This window comes from Peromyscus californicus, unplaced genomic scaffold, assembly GCF_007827085.1.
Source record: "Peromyscus californicus insignis strain IS unplaced genomic scaffold, ASM782708v3 Scaffold_6__1_contigs__length_162567912, whole genome shotgun sequence".
Lineage (NCBI taxonomy): Eukaryota > Metazoa > Chordata > Mammalia > Rodentia > Cricetidae > Peromyscus > Peromyscus californicus.
In genome coordinates this window covers 54,804,989-54,823,836 of record NW_026294584.1, presented here as the reverse complement: position 1 = coordinate 54,823,836, position 18,848 = coordinate 54,804,989, and the positions used below count along the sequence as shown (strand labels likewise).

The window sequence follows — 18,848 nt, the reverse complement described above, 5'->3', positions numbered from 1 at the left end:
TATTATTTATTGTTATTTAAATCCTCACTGCAGTTTCCCCTCCCTCCTCTTCTCCCAGTCCCTTTGCCCCTCCTCTCTGCTCCCCCCTCCACTTCTCCTCCTCCATTTCTATTCAGAAGAGGGCAGGCCTCCCATGAATATCAGTCAAACATGGCATATCAAATTGCAGTAAGAGTAGGTATCTCCCCTCATACTAAGGCTGAACAAGGCTACCCAGTATGAGGAATGGGTTCCAAAAGCCGGCAAAAGAGTTAAGGGACACCCTGGCAGTAGGATCAGGATTCATCCCTGGTGCATGAGCTGGCTTTTTGGAGCCTATTACCTATGGTGGGACACACCTTACACAGCTTTGTTGCAGGGGACGGGGCTTGAGTCTGCCTCAACTGAATGTTCCAGACTCTTCTGACTCCCCATGGGAGGTCTTACCTTTTTGGAGGAGGGAATAAGGGGTGGGTTGGGAGGAAAGGCTGGGGGGGCAGAGAAGGGAAGAGAGGGGGATCTGTGGTTGGTATGTAAAATGAACAAAAAAAGCTCTTAATAAAGACAATAAATAAATAAAAGAAAGATTAAAAAAAGAGTCAGAGACAACGCCCTGCTCTCACTGTTGGAGTGCTACAAGAAAACCAAGCTACACAACTGTAATACATATGCAGAGGGCCCAGGTCAGTCCCATGCAGGCTCCCTGGTTGTCAGTTCAGCTGTTTTGTTTATTTGTTTGTTTTTTAATTGAGATAGGGTCTCACTGTACAGCCCAGGAAGGTCTTGCACTACAGATACTTTCTTTTCAGCCTCACAAATGCTGGGGTTGTAGGCATGCTTCCCGACATCAGGCTTCCCTGGAGTCTGTATTTTCATTCCCCTAACACATAACAGCATACCTTTGCAATATGCTTATTGCCGTCTTTACATCTTTGCTAAAATAGCTCTTTGTGTCTATTGCCTATTTAACTAGTTAGATTGTTCTTCTAATGCTAAATTTTGAGAATCCTTTATATATTCTCGACACCAGGGCTTTCTCCAGTATGTAGTTTGCAAATATTTCCTCCCAATTTGCCATCTGTCTTTTAATCTTCTTAACATGGTTGATTGCAGAGCAAAAGTGTTAATTTTGATGAACTTCAATTTATCAAATCTTTTCATGGATGTTGCTTTTGGTATCGCCTCTTTTACAGTGTTTGTTAGCTGTATGTGATGAAGATCCTTCTCTTGTTTCTCTAAGATTTCTCTATATTTATGTTTTAATTTAGTGCTCTGTTTGAGAGCTGGAGATGTGGGTTTTAGGGCCAGACTCATTTCTCTATGGATATTAGATTTTTCCTATATCATTTTTGAATGGACTTTCTTTCTCCCAATGAATTGCTTTTGTACTTAATCAAAATTCAGCTGTCTTTCTTTCTGTGTTTTTTCTTGTCTTGTTGATCTTTACATCTTAATTAGAATGTGAGATCATCATAGCTATACAACATCTTCTGCTGGCAGGTAAACCGATTTTCCTACTGTTTTTAGATTTTTAAGTATTTTACCTATTCTTTTTCTCTTCATATAAATTTTATGGTATCCTTGTCCGTATCTTGAAAAAATTGTGCACATGCATAATCACAGCAAATGTGTGTGCATGGGCATGTATGCATGTGTGCACATGCACACACACACACACACACACACACACACACACACACTTCTCTTTCTCAAAAGATCTCTAATACATATGTTTTATTGGGTTTACCTTTTTGGTTTTGCCTTTTTAATTTATTGTTTCAGAATTTCATTTGTGAATATTATGTGTTTTGATCAAACCCGTCTTGACTCCCTTACCTTTAACTTCTTCCATCATCATCTACCACATTTCTCTTCCTATTTGAAAATATACATACAAACAACATACATACTGAGCAAATGGTACTTATGCATTTAGGAATATACTTATGCATATACACGAGTAACAATAGTTAATGAAGAAAGAGGCCATAAATTTGAAAAAGAGCAAGGTGAGGTATATGGGTTTTAAGGGAAGAAAAGGAAGAGAGAAATGATGTGACTTTATTATAATCACAAAAAATAAAGAAATAATTTTAAAAACTGAGTCCACTTAATGCTACCAGTAATGTGTGTGGGTGTAGGATCAGTCACTGGAACACGGGTGGGTGTAGGGTTATCCACCGTAGCCTGAATAAGTGTAGGGCCATCTCCTACATCTCCTGGAGCATGGACAGCCTATTGGTGACCACATTTGAAGAAAACTGAGTCTCAGTTTACATTTTGTATTTTTTGAAACAAGATGTCACAAGGTAGTCTTTGTTTTTTGTCAGTCCCTTTGATCTGAATTTTCTATGTTATTAATATGACTATGCTCATTTTCTGTTTATTAACACTTGTAGTATGTATCTTTCCCCAGCCTTTAATTTTAACCTTCCTATATCATCACATTTGAAATAAATTTCAATATCATATTAGTGTATGATATTTGTAATCTACTCTACCAATCTCTCTTTTACTTAGCTTATTACACTATTTATTAGAATAGAATTAGAATGTAACTGTTAGTACATTAAAGTGTAATATTTATTTTTGGTTGTGTGTTTTTCTTCTCATTTTTCATGTGACTTTCTGTGAGTTATTTGAGCATGTTTCAAATCTTATTTTATCTGTTTTTATCAATTTAAAATTTTATTTTTATTATTTGAAATTTTCACATACATATTTTTAGCTTAGATCTTATTGTTCTTTGATGGTTCATCTATTTTATTATTACATATAATAACTAATCATAACCATTCTATCATCTTCCTTATTGTTTTTAGCTATTTGTTTGTTTATGGCATGTATGTACGTATGTGTACATGCACACATGTGTGCTTATGCTATGTTGAATGTGTGGAGCTCAGAGGACAATTTGTAGGAGCTGATGCTCTCCTTCCATCATTTAGGTCTTAGGGATCAAAGTTAGGTCATCAGGCTTGGCAGTAAGTACTGCTCCCCGCTGAGTCATCTCTGAAGGGCCCTACCTTCCTTATTTTTAATATAATGGTCTTTAAAAATTCTCTGTATGCAAAGTCTGAACCAACAACCAGGGAGCCTGCATGGGGCTGACCTAGGTCCTCTGCATATATGAGACAGTTGTGTAGCTTGGTCTATTTGTGGGACTCCTGGTAATGGGAGCAGGGGGTGTCCCTGGTGCTTTGGTTGGCTCTTGGGAGCTTATTCCTCGTGCTGGATTGCCTTGCCAGGCCTTAATACAGGAGGAAGTGCTTGGTCTTATGGCAGCTTGACAGGCCACATTTTGCTGATGCCCAGGGGGAGGCCTGCCCTTTTCTGAATGAATGTGGAGGAGGGGTGGATTGGGGGGCAGAGGGGAGGTGGGGGGGAGGAAGTGCAAGGAGAGGAGGGAGGGGGGCTGCAATTGGTATGCATATAGAATCCAATTAGACTTTAGTTTTCACCATCAAATTTAAGCCATCAAATAACATAACAAAATTCGCAAGTTACCCCTGTTGTATTTACCAAGATTTCTGCATACTGTATTCTGTCATTTTGGTTTTCCAAAGCTTCTTATTTCCTTTGTGTTGGGGGAGTTTTCTTTACCAGTGTTTTACGGTTACTCTACTGTCAATATATTCTCTTAGTCTTGCTCAGACATATGAGATGTCCTGGCTTTTCCTTCATTCCCAACATTTTTTAATAGAATTATGGGTTTCAGCACTTGAAAAACATTGTTCAAATTCTTCCTGCTTTGCAGCATTTTCTTATGAGAAATCCACCATAGTTTGAATTTTAAGTCTCCCTTTCCTCCACATGAGGTTTCTCTCTTATTGATTTGAGATTTTTCATTGTTATAGAACTTGCTTGTTTTCAGAAGTTAAATATAGATAATTAACTAATTAATTAATTAATTAATTTTACGTGAATAGGTATTTTGCCCGTACGTATTTTGTGCACCATGTGCATACCTGGTGCCCATGAAGGGCATAGGATATTCCAGGACTGGAGTTACAGTAGGTTTGAGCTGCCATGTGGGTACTGGGAATTGAACCCAGATCCTCTGGAAGAACAACCAGTGTTCTTAACCACTGAGCTATCTCTCTAGCCTCCTATGATATGTTTTAATGTAGATCTTTAAACATTTATCTCTCTGGGATTTTCTAAGTTTCTTAAATGTGTAGGTGTACATGTTTGACAAAATTTGGGGAGTCTTCAGTTATCATTCATTTGAGGCTCTGCTCTTCTCTCCCTATTTTCTCTCTGTTTCAATTAGTGGTTTCTTTGCACTAGTAGTTACAGGTACAAGTTCAGACTTCACAACTCCATTTGAGACTCTTCACTATAGTTGGATGCTAGTAGGGTGCTACTGATACTTTCTCATGTGGGAGAGTTAGGAGTGACTCCTCAGTGCATTCTATCTGGCCTCCACTGACACTATTTCTGAAGAGAAGTTTGTCCTTCTACTAGTTATTGATGATGAATGTCCTGACTCTCTACTGGTCGCCCTATGACAGGAAAGGGTCTCTTAGTCACATGGCAATGGCAATCCCTACTTGGCTCCTCTGATTCCACCTCTATGTATGCATATCAGTTGACAGTTTGAGTGTCTTATACCCTTTCAAAGGAAGTGCAGGGTCTTTACTTACCTTGGCTGGGATGGCTGACTGTGCTTTCCAGGGTGTGTAGCCATTCCTGTAAGTTTTTACATCGTACAAGGCTCTTCCTCTTTCGACTCTTTCACTAAGAGAGTGGATTTCTTCTTTGAGGATGTCTGTATCAGTTGTAGTTGTGGATGTCTGCACTGTCTGAACACTTATCTGAGTTATAGGAGAGCAGAAGTAAAACCAGAGGAGTCACCACACTGTACCCTAGAGTCCATTGTCACTGACTTCTTCTCTCTACCTTTGAGTGTCTTCTGTTTACTTCATATATAGTTTACAGAGATTTTAGTGGCACGTGTGATTTCATAAAAATGAAAATCACAAGCCGTTTTTCTTTCTAATAGAATTTTTCATGAAGTTCAAATGTTGCCCTGCCTCATTGCAGCCTGTGAATAACTGTGATGTCAACTGAGCAAAACCTCAAATTTCCTGTCCTTGCCATCACCCTTTTTCCTTTCCCCACAAGTAGATTCTTGTTATTGACAGAGGTGTTTGCAAGGATATTACCATTGTCACAGCTGCTGCAGGGTTTCGTGGGGTGGTAGCAGTGCCTACCTCAATTATGCTATGTCCAGATGAAAATATCATTATTAAGAATCTGAGGAGTTATGTACAAGAGAAATGAGAGCTTTCTGTTTAGCTTTGAATGACTCTTAATGATCTGGGTCATGAAGCAGTCCTAAACACATCCATATATTTTCACAAATACTCCATGCCTGTCATTTGCCTGTCTGTATGTTAATTTCTTATCTTTTATTTTTTAGTCTATATTATATGGCATTGTGTTTCATTTGTTAGTCAGGTTTCTGTTACTTTAACAAAATACTTGGCACAATCAAGTTAAAAAGAGAAAATATGTATTTGGACTCAGTTTCTGTCTACTTAGTCAGTTGGTCCTATAGCTTCCGGGATAGCAGTGAAGCATTACATCATGGCAGTAACACATGACAGAGGAAACTGTTCATGTCATGTCAGATGGTAAGTGAAAACAGAAGGTTGGGTCAGGGTCCAAATACACCTTCAAGGATACACCCTTATTTAACCTGAAGACATCTAATTAGACCCTACCTTATAAAGGTTCCATCTCCTCCCAGAAGTTGATATTATATGACTCCCAAGTCTAGGCCTGCTGAGTCTTGCAGCATCCACTACTGTTCTCTTAGAATCTAGCTGCCATGAACACTGACTCAGCTAGCCTGCTGAATGTGATAAGATGTGCTTCAGGCAAAAATCTCAGCTGTCACATACAAGCAAGACTGTCCTGGAATGGCCAGCTCTACGTCAGTCTGTCATATGAAAACATATACTTCAAAGAACAGAACTAATATGCTATCCAAAGTCAATATAACAATCCATAGAAGAGAAAACTTACACATGGAGGGTTAGTATCAAAGTTGTAGATTGTTATTGAGGCTGGAGAGATGGTTCCGTGGTTAAGAACTCTGACTGTTCTTCCAGAGGATCTGGGTTCAATTCTTAGCACCCACATCCAGTTCTAAGATAGCCAAGACTTTCTAGTCAAACACAAAAATATTGGTGATTATTTATTATGAGGAATAAAGAACTAATGCACTTTCTCCCAGTTTGGTCAGCAGTTCCTGTGTTCTTTAAAGAAGTCACAAAGGATGACTATTAAATTTGTCCTATCGTTTTATTTTCTAAGTGGAAAATTTTTGTCTATAATACTGTAAACAACAAAGACCATGTACTGAAAATTAAGTAGACCAAGTGGTATTAGATGTTTGATATTTGTGCTAAAAAGGAAGTTAATTTATGTAATGCTTAAGTAGAGTCCTCTTATTTTCTCTCATGATGAAATAAAGGCATTAAATTCCTTGTCCTTAGTCATGTGGTGGATGAGACTGGTTTAGTAATGGGGCGAGATCCAACAGGGTGCTGGCAGAATTGATTTTATTCTTTCATGCAACTGTTCCTGCAAAACCTGCTCTGTCAGCTTGTTCCTCACTCTGAGTGAAATCTCAAGCGAGTTCAGTAGCTTTTCCAGCTACTTTAGGCAATAAGATGTCCTCTAGTCATTTACAAGTAATAAAAAGACATTTAAATCTACTACCCAAACACTGGATTGCTATCTCCTTCCAAATTGCTTTTCTTCTGGAGTTCATACTCACCTCGGGCGTGGAGACCATAGTGAGAAATACAAGTCACACTCAACATCTCTTCCTTTATTTATTGGTTGTTGTCTAACTTGGAGCAGCTGCTTTGGTTCCTTCTAAGTTAGACCTTGAGAAGGGAGAAGTACCAGATAGAACAGGTTTTATATTTGGTCTGATGTAAGAGCTCTCTAAAAGAGACTAAATGTCCTCAAGTTCTCTCCATCTTGTGGGATGCTCTTGTGAGTTATTTGGAGTTGCTTTCCCTGGGAATCTATAGATAAAGTCTTCTGAATTGAATTGTATTTTCTTGGCTTGTTCTTAATGATCCTGCCTTAATTTTTATTTATGGATGTATGCCCAGATTTTTCCTGCCTCGCCTTTCTCCTGTCAGGAAGCTCTTCAGCATATATATTTGAATATTATGCATAGCCAACTCTTTTCTACAGGATGTACAGAAGACAAGAAGGATAGAAAATGTGTATCTATGAAAGTGTAACTTATATCTAATATGGTGTTTGTGAAGCCACATTTCAGGGCGGGTATCCAGTACCATCTAAGTCCTTATGATTTTCAAGTAAAATCAGGTGATCCTTGCATTTCAAGTTCTCTGGACCTTCTCATTGGACTTAAAGTGAGATGTAAGGATAATTTATCAAGGTGAGGAAAAGGAAAACCATGGAAGACCACATTCACTGATCTTTAACTTCCAGTGAATTCTTATTTTACATCTTACTGAGAAACGAGGCAAATCAAGATTGGACAGGCAAGGTTCACAAGCTCTCATCCTCTGCTGGATAGGTGGTCTGACCTTTCTCATTGCTCTTGGAGACTCTGATACAATGTGAGCAAACACATGTGGGTGAAGATATCTGTCATCTGTTGTTTGCTTATAATATGTCAAGTAATGGACAAAGCACACATTACTCCAATCCTTGTGTCAATCATATTAAAGAAGGTGTGATTATTATTTAACAGATGAGGAAATTAAGAGTGGAAAAATGAAGAGAATTTCCCTGGATTTAATGAATAATAGCACAGGTTGCCTGCATTTAAAATCCCCGCTCATTACGTTAGAGCCACTGAACACGTTTACTGAGTACAAATGTATTATATATGTACATTAATGAAGAATGAGAGTACCAAAACTGATGCAGAGGTCCAGAAAAGGTTAGGTCACAGGGCAGATATGGCTAGTAGGGACACTCCTGATTTCACCTGCTGTAAAGAGCAGAAGGGGTAAGGAAAGAACGCCAAGGCAACCTCAAAATAATTCCCCAAAAAAGGGCTTAGGAGTTAGAAAGTCATAAATCAGGAGGCCCATTCTCTCTCTCTCTCTCTCTCTCTCTCTCTCTCTCTCTCTCTCTCTCTCTCTCTCTCTCTCCCCCTCTGTCTGCCTCTCTCTCTGTCTCTCTGTATTTCTGTCTGTCTGGCTCTGTGTGTGTGTGTGTGTGTGTGTGTGTGTGTGTGTGTGTGTGTGTGAGAGAGAGAGAGAGAGAGAGAGAGAGAGAGAGAGAGAGAGAGAGAGAGAGAGAGAGAGAGAGATCTCAATACCAGGAAGTTGAAGCCTGGGGATACTGAGTTTAAGGCTAGACTGGCTACATATTTGAGACCTTTTCTCAAAAATATTAACACCTCTCCCTACCACTCCTCACCACCTCCCAAGTGTGGAGAGATCAAGGAAAAGGGAGAGTAAAGGTCGTAGTTTCCAGAGTTGGAAAATGACTGTGGTCTTCATTTTCTTTAAAAATGTCTTTTAAATTTTCAGTCGTAACTAAATAAACATAACATTATGACAAATGTGTCCACATTTCTGGGCAACCTTCACCATCCATTTGCAGAGGTTATTCACTTGTTCAAGTCTAAACTTGCCTCTCATTAAATGCTAACTCTCATGCTTTCCTTCCCCCAGCCACTGGAAACCACTGTCTGTGTTTTGTTTGTGTGGATTTGTCTGTCTGTTGTGTAAGTGGAATCGTACAGTATTCATACATTTGTGGCTGGGTTCAATTACTTATAATATTTATTAATTTATTATGCTTCTTTTTGGAAATGTAAAAATTCATCATTGTTTATTTAACCATTCCTTTGCCATAGGACAGTTAAGGGCTTATATTTTTTAACATCATAAGCAATAATGGGTTTCCTAACCTTATAATGAAGTCTAAGATGTAGTCCTTGTCAATTCTCTGCCATCAGAAAAAAACATCTCTGGTTATGTGCCAACACTCAGTAGCTAACAAATACTGCTGAGTAAAAGAGTCTAACCTCAGAAATCAGACCAGGCACAAGTGTGATTTTTGATTCCCAATAGACCAAACATAGCTTCTAGTCTGCTACACAAACTCGTCACTGCACTAATATTAGATGCCGCCTCTTTGGGCTAATTTCCTTGCCACCCACACCAATGTTATTGCATTTCTATTTTATTTACTTTTTTTTTTGAAACAGAGTCTTATTGTGTGGACCAGGATGGTCGAGAACTTACCATTTAGTGCAGGCTAACCTCAAACTCATAATCCTCCTGCTTCAGCCTCCTAATTGCTGGGGATTATTGACATGTGCAACCATAACTGGCTTCTAATTCCATTTACTGAAATCAATACTTCTTGCCAATCACTTCGTAGTTAACCTCAGCCTAGATTTCTAGTTAGTTCAGCCATTTCCAGTAAAGTGTCTCCATCCCTTGCAATCTTGGATCAGGGCTCACTTGGAATGTTATCTACCCCTCTCTGCAGTAACACATTCTCTGTATTTGTGGTCCAGATATGAAATCCAAAACACAGCCAACAAAAGCAAAAATAAGCTAATGGGATAATATCAAGCTAAAATGTTCCTGCACAGTCAAGAAAACAATCAACAAAGAAACAAACTATAGAATAAGCCAATACATCTCACGCACAATTAAAACCCAAAACACATAGGGAGCTCTCTTAAGAAGTAAATGGTAACAAACCACATAACTCAATTAAAATGGGCACATAATTAGAAAAGACATTTCTGAAAGTATGGCATATAAATGACCACAAATTTTCAACATTTCTGATTGTCAGAAAAAGTGAAAATGAAAATTAATGACATATCACCCCTCACCTATTGAAATAACTACTATCAGGAAGATCAAGCATGAAGAACCTGAGTTGCATTCCCAGGGTCCTCAGAAAAACAAACAAACAACCACCACCACCACCATCAACACACCAGATGTGGTGGCACATTCTTATCATACCAGCATTGGGACAGAGACAGAGACAGGCAGATTCCCGTGGCTCACGGACTAGCTAGTCTTGTCTGTAAGGTAAGATCCAGGGTAGTGAGAGACTTTGTCTCAAGACAAAGTATGGGGAATGGTTAACCAAAACCAAGGACATATGAGGAAGCCACATTGAAATCTACTACCTTATAAGCTAATTTAAAAAAAAATCACAATTATCAAAGAGTTTGAGCAGAGGTACCATATGTGGGTGGATAATGTTAATTCCAGAGGTTGTAGGCTATTAAAGATTCCAAGACCATATACAGGATATGTTCCTAGGAGTTGTTGCCCTGGAAGGTCCCAGAGGTTCCCTGAACTATGTAAGTTATAACCACTGCTTGATTGCCCACAAGAAATGGATGATAAGACCTTTTTGCTAATTGGAGAATGCAGATAAGCCATGCAGAACTGACCTGGAGTCTTCCTACTTGTGCCTAGTTTTTAGTAGTGATGGAATATACTGTGCAAACAGCTTGGAGAGAAAAGCCAATGGTGGTCTTCCTAAGCTTTGGACCTTTGCTTACAATTGCAATAATGGCATGACAAATTTCTGATTAGATCTAATTTGACTGGGGACCTGGTCAAATGGCCGTTGCTGTGGAAGTCACAAGCACTAAGCGTGAACTTATTACGTCTGTTTTGCTAAAAAGGCATATTCTAAAATAGCCTCCTAAATATATCTATATCCATAGACTATTGCTGCCCTCAGCCTTGAACAAGGAAATTTCTCTTTGCACCGTAAACCAGTTAATACATAGAGTCATGGCTAGTTGAGACACTGAAAACAAGTGACTGTTGAACACTCAGCCTTAAACAGGGCAATCATATCACTGCCTCCAAGGCTTAGGGAACATCCTGAAAGAATGCAAGATACTGACAATAGGTAGAGGATTTCGAAATATTGTCTTATGGCTATGACAAAGTTGTGACATTTATGAACTCACATAAGTTACAATTAACTGGTTGTCTTCACAAGGTCTGAAATCCCATAAACATTCAGTTATTGTTGGGGGATCAGTCCATGGGGTCCAGTCCCACCCAGAGGAGCTATTAACAGTCTGTAGTTGCTGTGGGGAAAATGCATTGACCTCAGTGATACAATTACTGGTGAGTCCCTTATGTTCCAGTAGATAGCTCCACACCCATGGCCACAGGCATGGCCCCGGTTAAACCCAATGGACCACAAAACAAACACGAGGCAAAAAGACGCAAAAGTGGGATAGGGCCTTGCTTGGAAGAGAAAGAGTTGGTGGAAGTGAGAGGGAGATTCAAAAGGATGGGCAGGTAACCTTGACTAAAATGTGGTACCTACAAATATGAAATTGACAAAGGATACATTGGTTTAAAGAAAGAGAGAGCGACCAAGCCAAATCTGGAAAAATTCCCAAGCCAAAAATCCAGGGTATTGGATTCTGAGTATTGACATCTGGCGCTGACCTTCCGGCATCCATATGCACCTATAAACATGTACATGCATACTGATTAGCACACACACACACACACACACACACAAACGCAGATACAGAAAATGATGAAAGATAAAATATGTTAGTGAGAATGCACAGAAACACTTGTATACTGTTGGTGAAAATGTATATCAGTACAACAATTATGAAAAACATTTTGCAGTGGTTCTCAACTTTTCCTAATTCTGTGGCCCTTTAGTACAGTTCCTCATGTTGTGGTGACCAACCCTCAACCATAAAATTATTTTGTTGGTACTTCATAACTGTAATTTTGCAAATATCTGATATGCAGGATATCTGATATGCGACTCCCAAAAGTTTTGTGACCCATATGTTGAGAACTGCTGGTTTAGAGGATCCTCAAAACCCCAGAAAACAGAGCTTTTAAATGATAGAGCAATGCATGGGTATGTACATAGGAACCTAAACCAGTACGTCAAAGAGATGTTTGCACCCCATGTCTGTGGTACAAGTCTTAATAGTCAGGATATTGCATAAATCCAATACAGGATATAGAAAATGTGTTTGTTTCCAAAGAAACACTATTAGCTTTGAAAAATAAAGAAGCCCTGTCCTTTGGGAAAATATGGACGAACTTGGAGAATATCGTGCTAAGTAAAATAACTAAGAAAGATAATGACAAAGTGCCTGTGATTGGGAGACACTAAAGTCACAAAAAGAAGAGAATTCGATGGTGACTGCCAGAGAATGGAATAGAAAATGGGGAACTGGGGAGATACTTTTCTAAGGATATACAGTTTTAGATTAGAGGAATAAGTTCAAGAGTGTGTTCTAGTGTGTGACATAGTGACTACAGTTAATACAATGAATTACAACCTTGAAAATTGCCAAGTGGGCAGATTTTGGGCATATTCACCATAAAACATGATGAAGGCATGAGGTACTATATATGTCAATCTGCCTCATCCAATTATTTCCCAATGTACAGATACTTCTAAACGTTTTATTCACAATAAATGATTACAATTTGTATTGGTTGCCAACTCCCAAAGCTCATCAGAGAAGGTTCTTTTTTTCAGTTTATGGTGATTAACACCGAGACTCACAACTGGTTAATGTGCAGAGAGTTAGAAACTGTGGAATTCTCAGCCCTAGACGGGACTTCTATATCACACCCCATTCCCCCAGGACACAGGGATCATTGCAAAAGAGGAGGTTGAAACGCAGTAAGAGTCAGAGGCAGTGGAGGAGGACAGGGAAACAACATTTTCAGACAAAATACAGAAACTGCACATATGAATTCACAGCGGTTGTAACAGCATGGATAAGACCTGTGAATGCTCAAGCCAGATAAAATCCCAGCATGGAGTGGGGAGTGAGCACAAGATCCCATCCTTGACTGAGGAGCTGGCAACTAATTAATAGCTGTTGGAACAGAAAAGTTGGTTTTCTTTAAGTCTGTGACCCTTGCTAAGACATACAAGTTCCATGGATGTCCACATACCTAAATACATATAGGACGCACTAAAGAAACTCAATGGGCTTAAAAGCTTTTTAGATGAGGACAAAGTTGGGTGGGCATGGAATTAGAATGTAGATCTGGGAGGGGCTAGTGGAGGGGGGGGATGAAAACGCTCAAAATGCAATATATAAAATTTGCAAAGTTAAAATATTCAAGTAAATCAAATAAAGCTGGGAATAATATCCTATCCCCGTAATCTCAGCATCCAAAAGGTTATGGCAGCAAGACTGAGAGCTAAAGGCTAGACTGGAATGCATGGCAAGATCTTGCCTCAGAAATTCATTAATTCATTAATTAATTAAAACTATAAAGAAAATAATAGACCAGCTAGTCCGGTGTACGATGCAGTGAACAACAAGGGACCCTGTCTCAAACAAGGTAGAGGGTGAAGACTAACACACAAGAATGTCCTCTGACCTCTGCACACATGCTATGGCGCACACATGCTCACACTCACATGCACAATCATGTACACACACATATACACACATCATATGCACGTTATATACTTGAATTTTTTAAATAAAAAAAATTATAAGAGTCTTAGAAAAACTATTCTGTGTAAGAGCTAACAGCATTTTGACCATGAGTGGGTCAAACAGTTTAAAGATTTAGAGATGAGGGCCTGCATGCTATCATGCACTCCGAGATGTACTTCAGGACTAGAGCACATGAAAGAGGCTCCCTGTTCATCAGACAGTGCATTTCTCAACATTTCCCTCATAAAAGGGTGATCCTGTCTGCTTCTTGGCATTTCATTTCTTTGTAGATTTGATGGTTTTCTATAAGAATCAATTATTATGATGATGTTAAACGTGATGACTAAATTCCCTTATCCTCGCTAGAGAGTTTCTGAGACCTTCAATAAAATGAGTATGATGGTACAGATTCATTAATTGTCAAATATCCTTTTGCCTTGCCCTCTTGCTATGAGCAAAGTATAAGTCTGGCCTCTTGACTTTGCATTTGGTCAGTGGAGTGTTAGCAGACATGGTGAACCATTAGCTATAAAAGTTTTACATGCTTGATCTGTAGTCTTTACTATGGTGAGTCTTTATGGGAAGACATGACCTGCTAAGTCTCAGCCCTGTACCTCAGAAGCTTAGCCTAGAAAAGCACATGTGAGATAAACCTGTGTGAGCTGGTGCTCTGGATTTAAACCCCTCTGAATACAGCCAGTAGCACAGAACACAGCAGGGCTCAGAAGAGTGTGAGTTAGCACACAAGGCTTTGAACATGTGAGGGGATGCTTGCTTTGTACCATTGAACTGGGGTAGTTATTTCAAATCATTATCATGGTGAGGGCTGACTAAGACAGGGGGTTTAGCAAGGTCTTGTGCAAACTCTTGTTGAGGAAGCATAAGTTGAATTGACACAAGTTACTAGAGCTTCCCGTATCCAGCATACTGTTTTAGCTACTGGATTGGAAAGAAAGAATGGCGGCATGGATGCAATAACAGAATAGGACAAGGATCTGCCTTCTGAGATGTGTCTCTGTATCTCTGGACAGCAGATCTTCCACTTTTGAGTAGTGCCTTTAATAAGGTTTTGGCCTATCAAAGAACAAACTCTCCCCACCACTCACCACCCCTCTGTGTGTGTGTGTGTGTGTGTGTGTGTGTGTGTGTGTGTGTGTGCACATAGTCTTCAGAAAGTAAAACTGAATGTTCAAGAGTATGTTGTGTACTATATATTGATGCATATACGTATATCTAAACCTATACCTATGTACACACATATACACATATGCATATATACATATATGTGTACATACACACACACACACACACACACACACACACACACACACACACACACACATATATATATATGGGGCGACAGAGACTCACTAGAGTAAGCTGACCTTGAACTCACAATTTTCCTGTCTTCATCACCCGAGTGCTGCGACTAAAGGCACACATGTACTAGCAAACCTGGCTTACTATATTTTAAATTTACTTACTCATTTAATTAAATAGGGATGCTTAAATGTAATATTTCTCCAATAATACAGCTATGAAAGAAAAATGCACATGAAAATTAAAATGTTAAAAAAACAGTCTACTGTTTTAACAGTGAAATGATTTCACAGAACACTTTCTGCCCATCCGGAGCTACATAAGTGAGACCCTGTCTCAAAGCATACACACACACACACACACACACACACACACACACACACACACACACGTTCAGATACTCAAGTTATCTTCCTGGGTTTTCAGTTTCACCTTCTGAATACAGTGCCTTTGTTGCTGACCCATAATCAGCTGTAGTTTGTAGTACTTAGGGTTTCAAAAGTGAAGGACATTTATGTACACGCCATGGTACTCAGATGTACACACCAGTGGTGATTTTGAGATCATCTGATTACATTGACAACTGAGAAGCTACTCATGAAGGTGAATTATACCCAATTCTGAATGGACCAGTGTAATCAGTGCTGACGCGTCAAGCAGTGCTGAGGACTTTGGTGAGAAGACAAGGAGACCCAGGTCCCTGCATACAGGTTTAGGACTTTATAATCACTCCTTCAATGGAGGGTGTATTTGAGAACTAGAGATCACAATTGAGATTAAAAGACAAAAGATGACTTGAGATTAAAAGACAAAAGATGACTTTTTGCACTAGTATAAAGATCTGAGTTACAGTCCCCAGCACACATGAAAAAAAAACAGAGTATGGTGGCATGGGTCTATAATCTGAGCTCAGGAGAAGCAAAGATAGGAAGCTCCACAGAGTTCAATGGCCAGCTAGTGTTGTTGTTTTTTTTTTTTTTTTTTTTTTTTTTTTTTTTTTTTGGTTTTTTGAGACAGGGTTTCTCTGTGTAGCTTTGCGCCTGTCCTGGAACTCACTTGGTAGCCCAGGCTGGCCTCGAACTCACAGAGATCTGCCTGGCTCTGCCTCCCGAGTGCTGGGATTAAAGGCGTGCACCACCACGGCCCGGCCCAGCTAGTGTTGTTAACTGGTAAACTCCAGACTCAGTCTCAAAACCAAGGGGAGTCCAGGAGAGAAAGACACATGCTATTGACCTATGGCCTCAACACATTTGCACACATGTGCAAAATATATACATATATGAACATTCACATCTACTATACGCACAAATAAATATAAAAACAGAAGAATTTGAAGAATGTGGCTATGGATGTAGATTAGTATTGGAGAACTTGCCTAGCATATTGTATGCCCCGGGTTAGACCACGAGCATGGAAAACAAAGTTTTGGAGAATAACAGATCGCTACTCCAACCCTCAATCAATGCATAATAATTCAAGGCAATGAAGGACAGTTTAAAAATGAAAAGCAACTAAATTTTGACTTAAAAAATTTACTAAAACAAATTTAATGCCAGAGAGGCTCAATTGTTAAGGCTTTGGTTCATTCCCAGTCCTAATTAATTGTTAATTTTATAACAATGTACAAGCTTACCATACTGCTGGATACCCCCACTTTCATCTGAAAAATGGAGTTATCAATAACTCTTATCTCCTCCCACAGAATTGCTTTGAACACGGATAGGAAAAATATGTATGGTTGGATTATTCCTCACATACTTCACTCACAGAATGTGGTCTGTGGACGGCAGACACTACTGCCATCATGATTGCTACTTTCTGCTGATATGGCATCAGGAAAAAGATCTTGACATCAGAATCAATGTTAGAGAGGAATTAGAGCAGCTGGGCTGCAGTGTCCACAGAGAAAAACATGGCTGCTACATGAGGTACTCGGTTCTCTCCCATTGCCCAGCTCCATGAATAGGCTGCTCTGCACATGTGTTGGGCATGGCTGTGGTGGTGATGAGTCACCCAGAGCAGGACACAGCAGATAAGGAGGCCTTGCTCTTTGAGGCAGCTTCAGGAACAGTGGTTCTTTCACCATCGGGAGCATCTTGGTAGGGAGGGGTGAAACCACTTCCCATTGTCATAGCTACCAAACCATCATGATTACTGGACTCAATTGCACCAACAAGGAGAGAAGCTAAGTTCAGGCTGGGGAGGCTGTCCACAGGGCTGGTGTCACACAACACACTGTTACTTCAAGTCACTCGCACCATGCCGCAGCAGAGCGACACCAGCTGACACTCATCTAATCTGAACTGTCCCAGTGAATCATTTTCCTAGAGAATTGGCAACTAAAGACATTGGCTGGGAGCAAAAAGGGAGAAAGTGAATATAGTGAAAATATGAGTGCTCATGGATAGAGAGCGTCAGACTTCCCAAGAAAGGAACACACCTTTGGTGTGCAGCAGAGCTGAATAGACCCTTTTACATTTGTGAATGTGTGTGTGTGTGTGTGTGTGTGTGTGTGTGTGTGTGTGTATTGGGGGGGTACTCATGTGGCATAATGCACATGTGGACATCAGAGGACAATTTTTTCAGATTTATTTTTTAATTGTGTGTGTGTCTGTGTGTCTCTGTGTGTGTGCATATGTGCATGTGTGCCACCATGTGAGTGCAGGTGCCTGTGGAGACTACAAGGAAGTGTCAGATTCCCTGGTGCTGGAGTTATAAGGAGTTGTGAGCCATGTGGGTGCTGGGAACTGAAGTCAGGGGCGTACGGAAAGTACGTTCTCCTAACCAGTGAGCTATTTCTCCAGCCACCAGAGGACAACCTTTGGGAGTCACTTCTCTCCTTCTGGGCATTAAATTCAGATTGTCAGCTTTGCACACACGAGCTTTACCTACTGAGCCATCCTGCTGGGCCCCAAACTCTTTTGACATCCTCAAGTAACAATTTTCCCGTAGCCTGATCCTCATTCCTACCCTTAACCAAAACTCCACTTCCATTCCTGACCTCACCATTCTCCTAGCCATCCAAGACCACACTGAAGTCTGTCTGTGACCTTTGTACAACCTCCTTACCCGGACATCAGATTCCATGACCATATTCCTACACAGGAATCGTTTCTGTGTGTTCCTTCCATTTGCCATCAGCCTGGGCCAGACCTTACTTCATCATAGCACACTGCCAGCATACCCACTGTCTTCTGTGTTTCTTATTCAGTCCATCCAAATCTTCAGCACCACATCGTACTTTCTCAAACATTATTTTATTTTGCCACACCTTTCCCAATAGACTCATTGTTCCCAATATCTTGCTTTCTATTGCATGAAGTCTGGACCTTTCTTCACGACTTCCTTGGTGCTACATCATGGCCCAAATGTCACACTAGCTTTGCTTTACTTTTCAAATTGCACAGCCACCCGCTGCCTCCATGTCCCTCTCAATGATTCCAAACTGAAGATCCAAGTAGGAAGTTTTCCTTTCATGCCGTTATCTTGGCCATCCTAATACATCACATTTTACCTATGAAGAGGATACAGGGAATAGACACATGCTTGCATTGCTGAGACTGCTGATGAGGTCCCAGGGTGATGTGGGAAGGAGGGTTTGGGCTTGACATTCCATCCATTCCTACTACATATTTATGAGACATCTTGAGAGATTATGAAGGAAAAGGAATACCGTATCTGCCACAAAATATTTTCAACCAATAAGGAGATGAAGAGACAAATCTTCGCCATAATACAGTGCAGAGTGAAGAAAGAGACTCAAAAGGGTTTCATTCTTTTATAGCAGGTATGGAACCCCGGGAGGCGGGCATGAGAAACTATTACCTTCATTTTCCAGATGATAAAACTTGCTTACCTTCCTGAGAGTGCAAGAGGCTAGTTTATTGTTACAGAGCTAATAATTAGCAGATTGGGGTCTGCTAGCTGGGTGATCTTTTTAATGTGTGGCTCTGACTACAGCCAGCAGGGCCACGGCTCACATGGAAAAGCAGTGAAGCATGCTTGGGAACAGTGGTGAACGGGCTTGGGGCTGGGAGGCCTCCCTGGCAAGAGGCATGTGCCTTGGGAATGAAAGACTCCAGGAGATTTCAAT

At 40.1% G+C, this 18,848-nt stretch overlaps 1 protein-coding gene across 1 annotated transcript in view; it reads left to right on the top strand.

The window, feature by feature from the left end:
* Nucleotides 1-18,848, top strand: part of Kel (Kell metallo-endopeptidase (Kell blood group)) — a 77,876-nt gene that overhangs the window by 42,032 nt on the left and 16,996 nt on the right. The gene's annotated exons all lie outside the window — the stretch shown is intronic.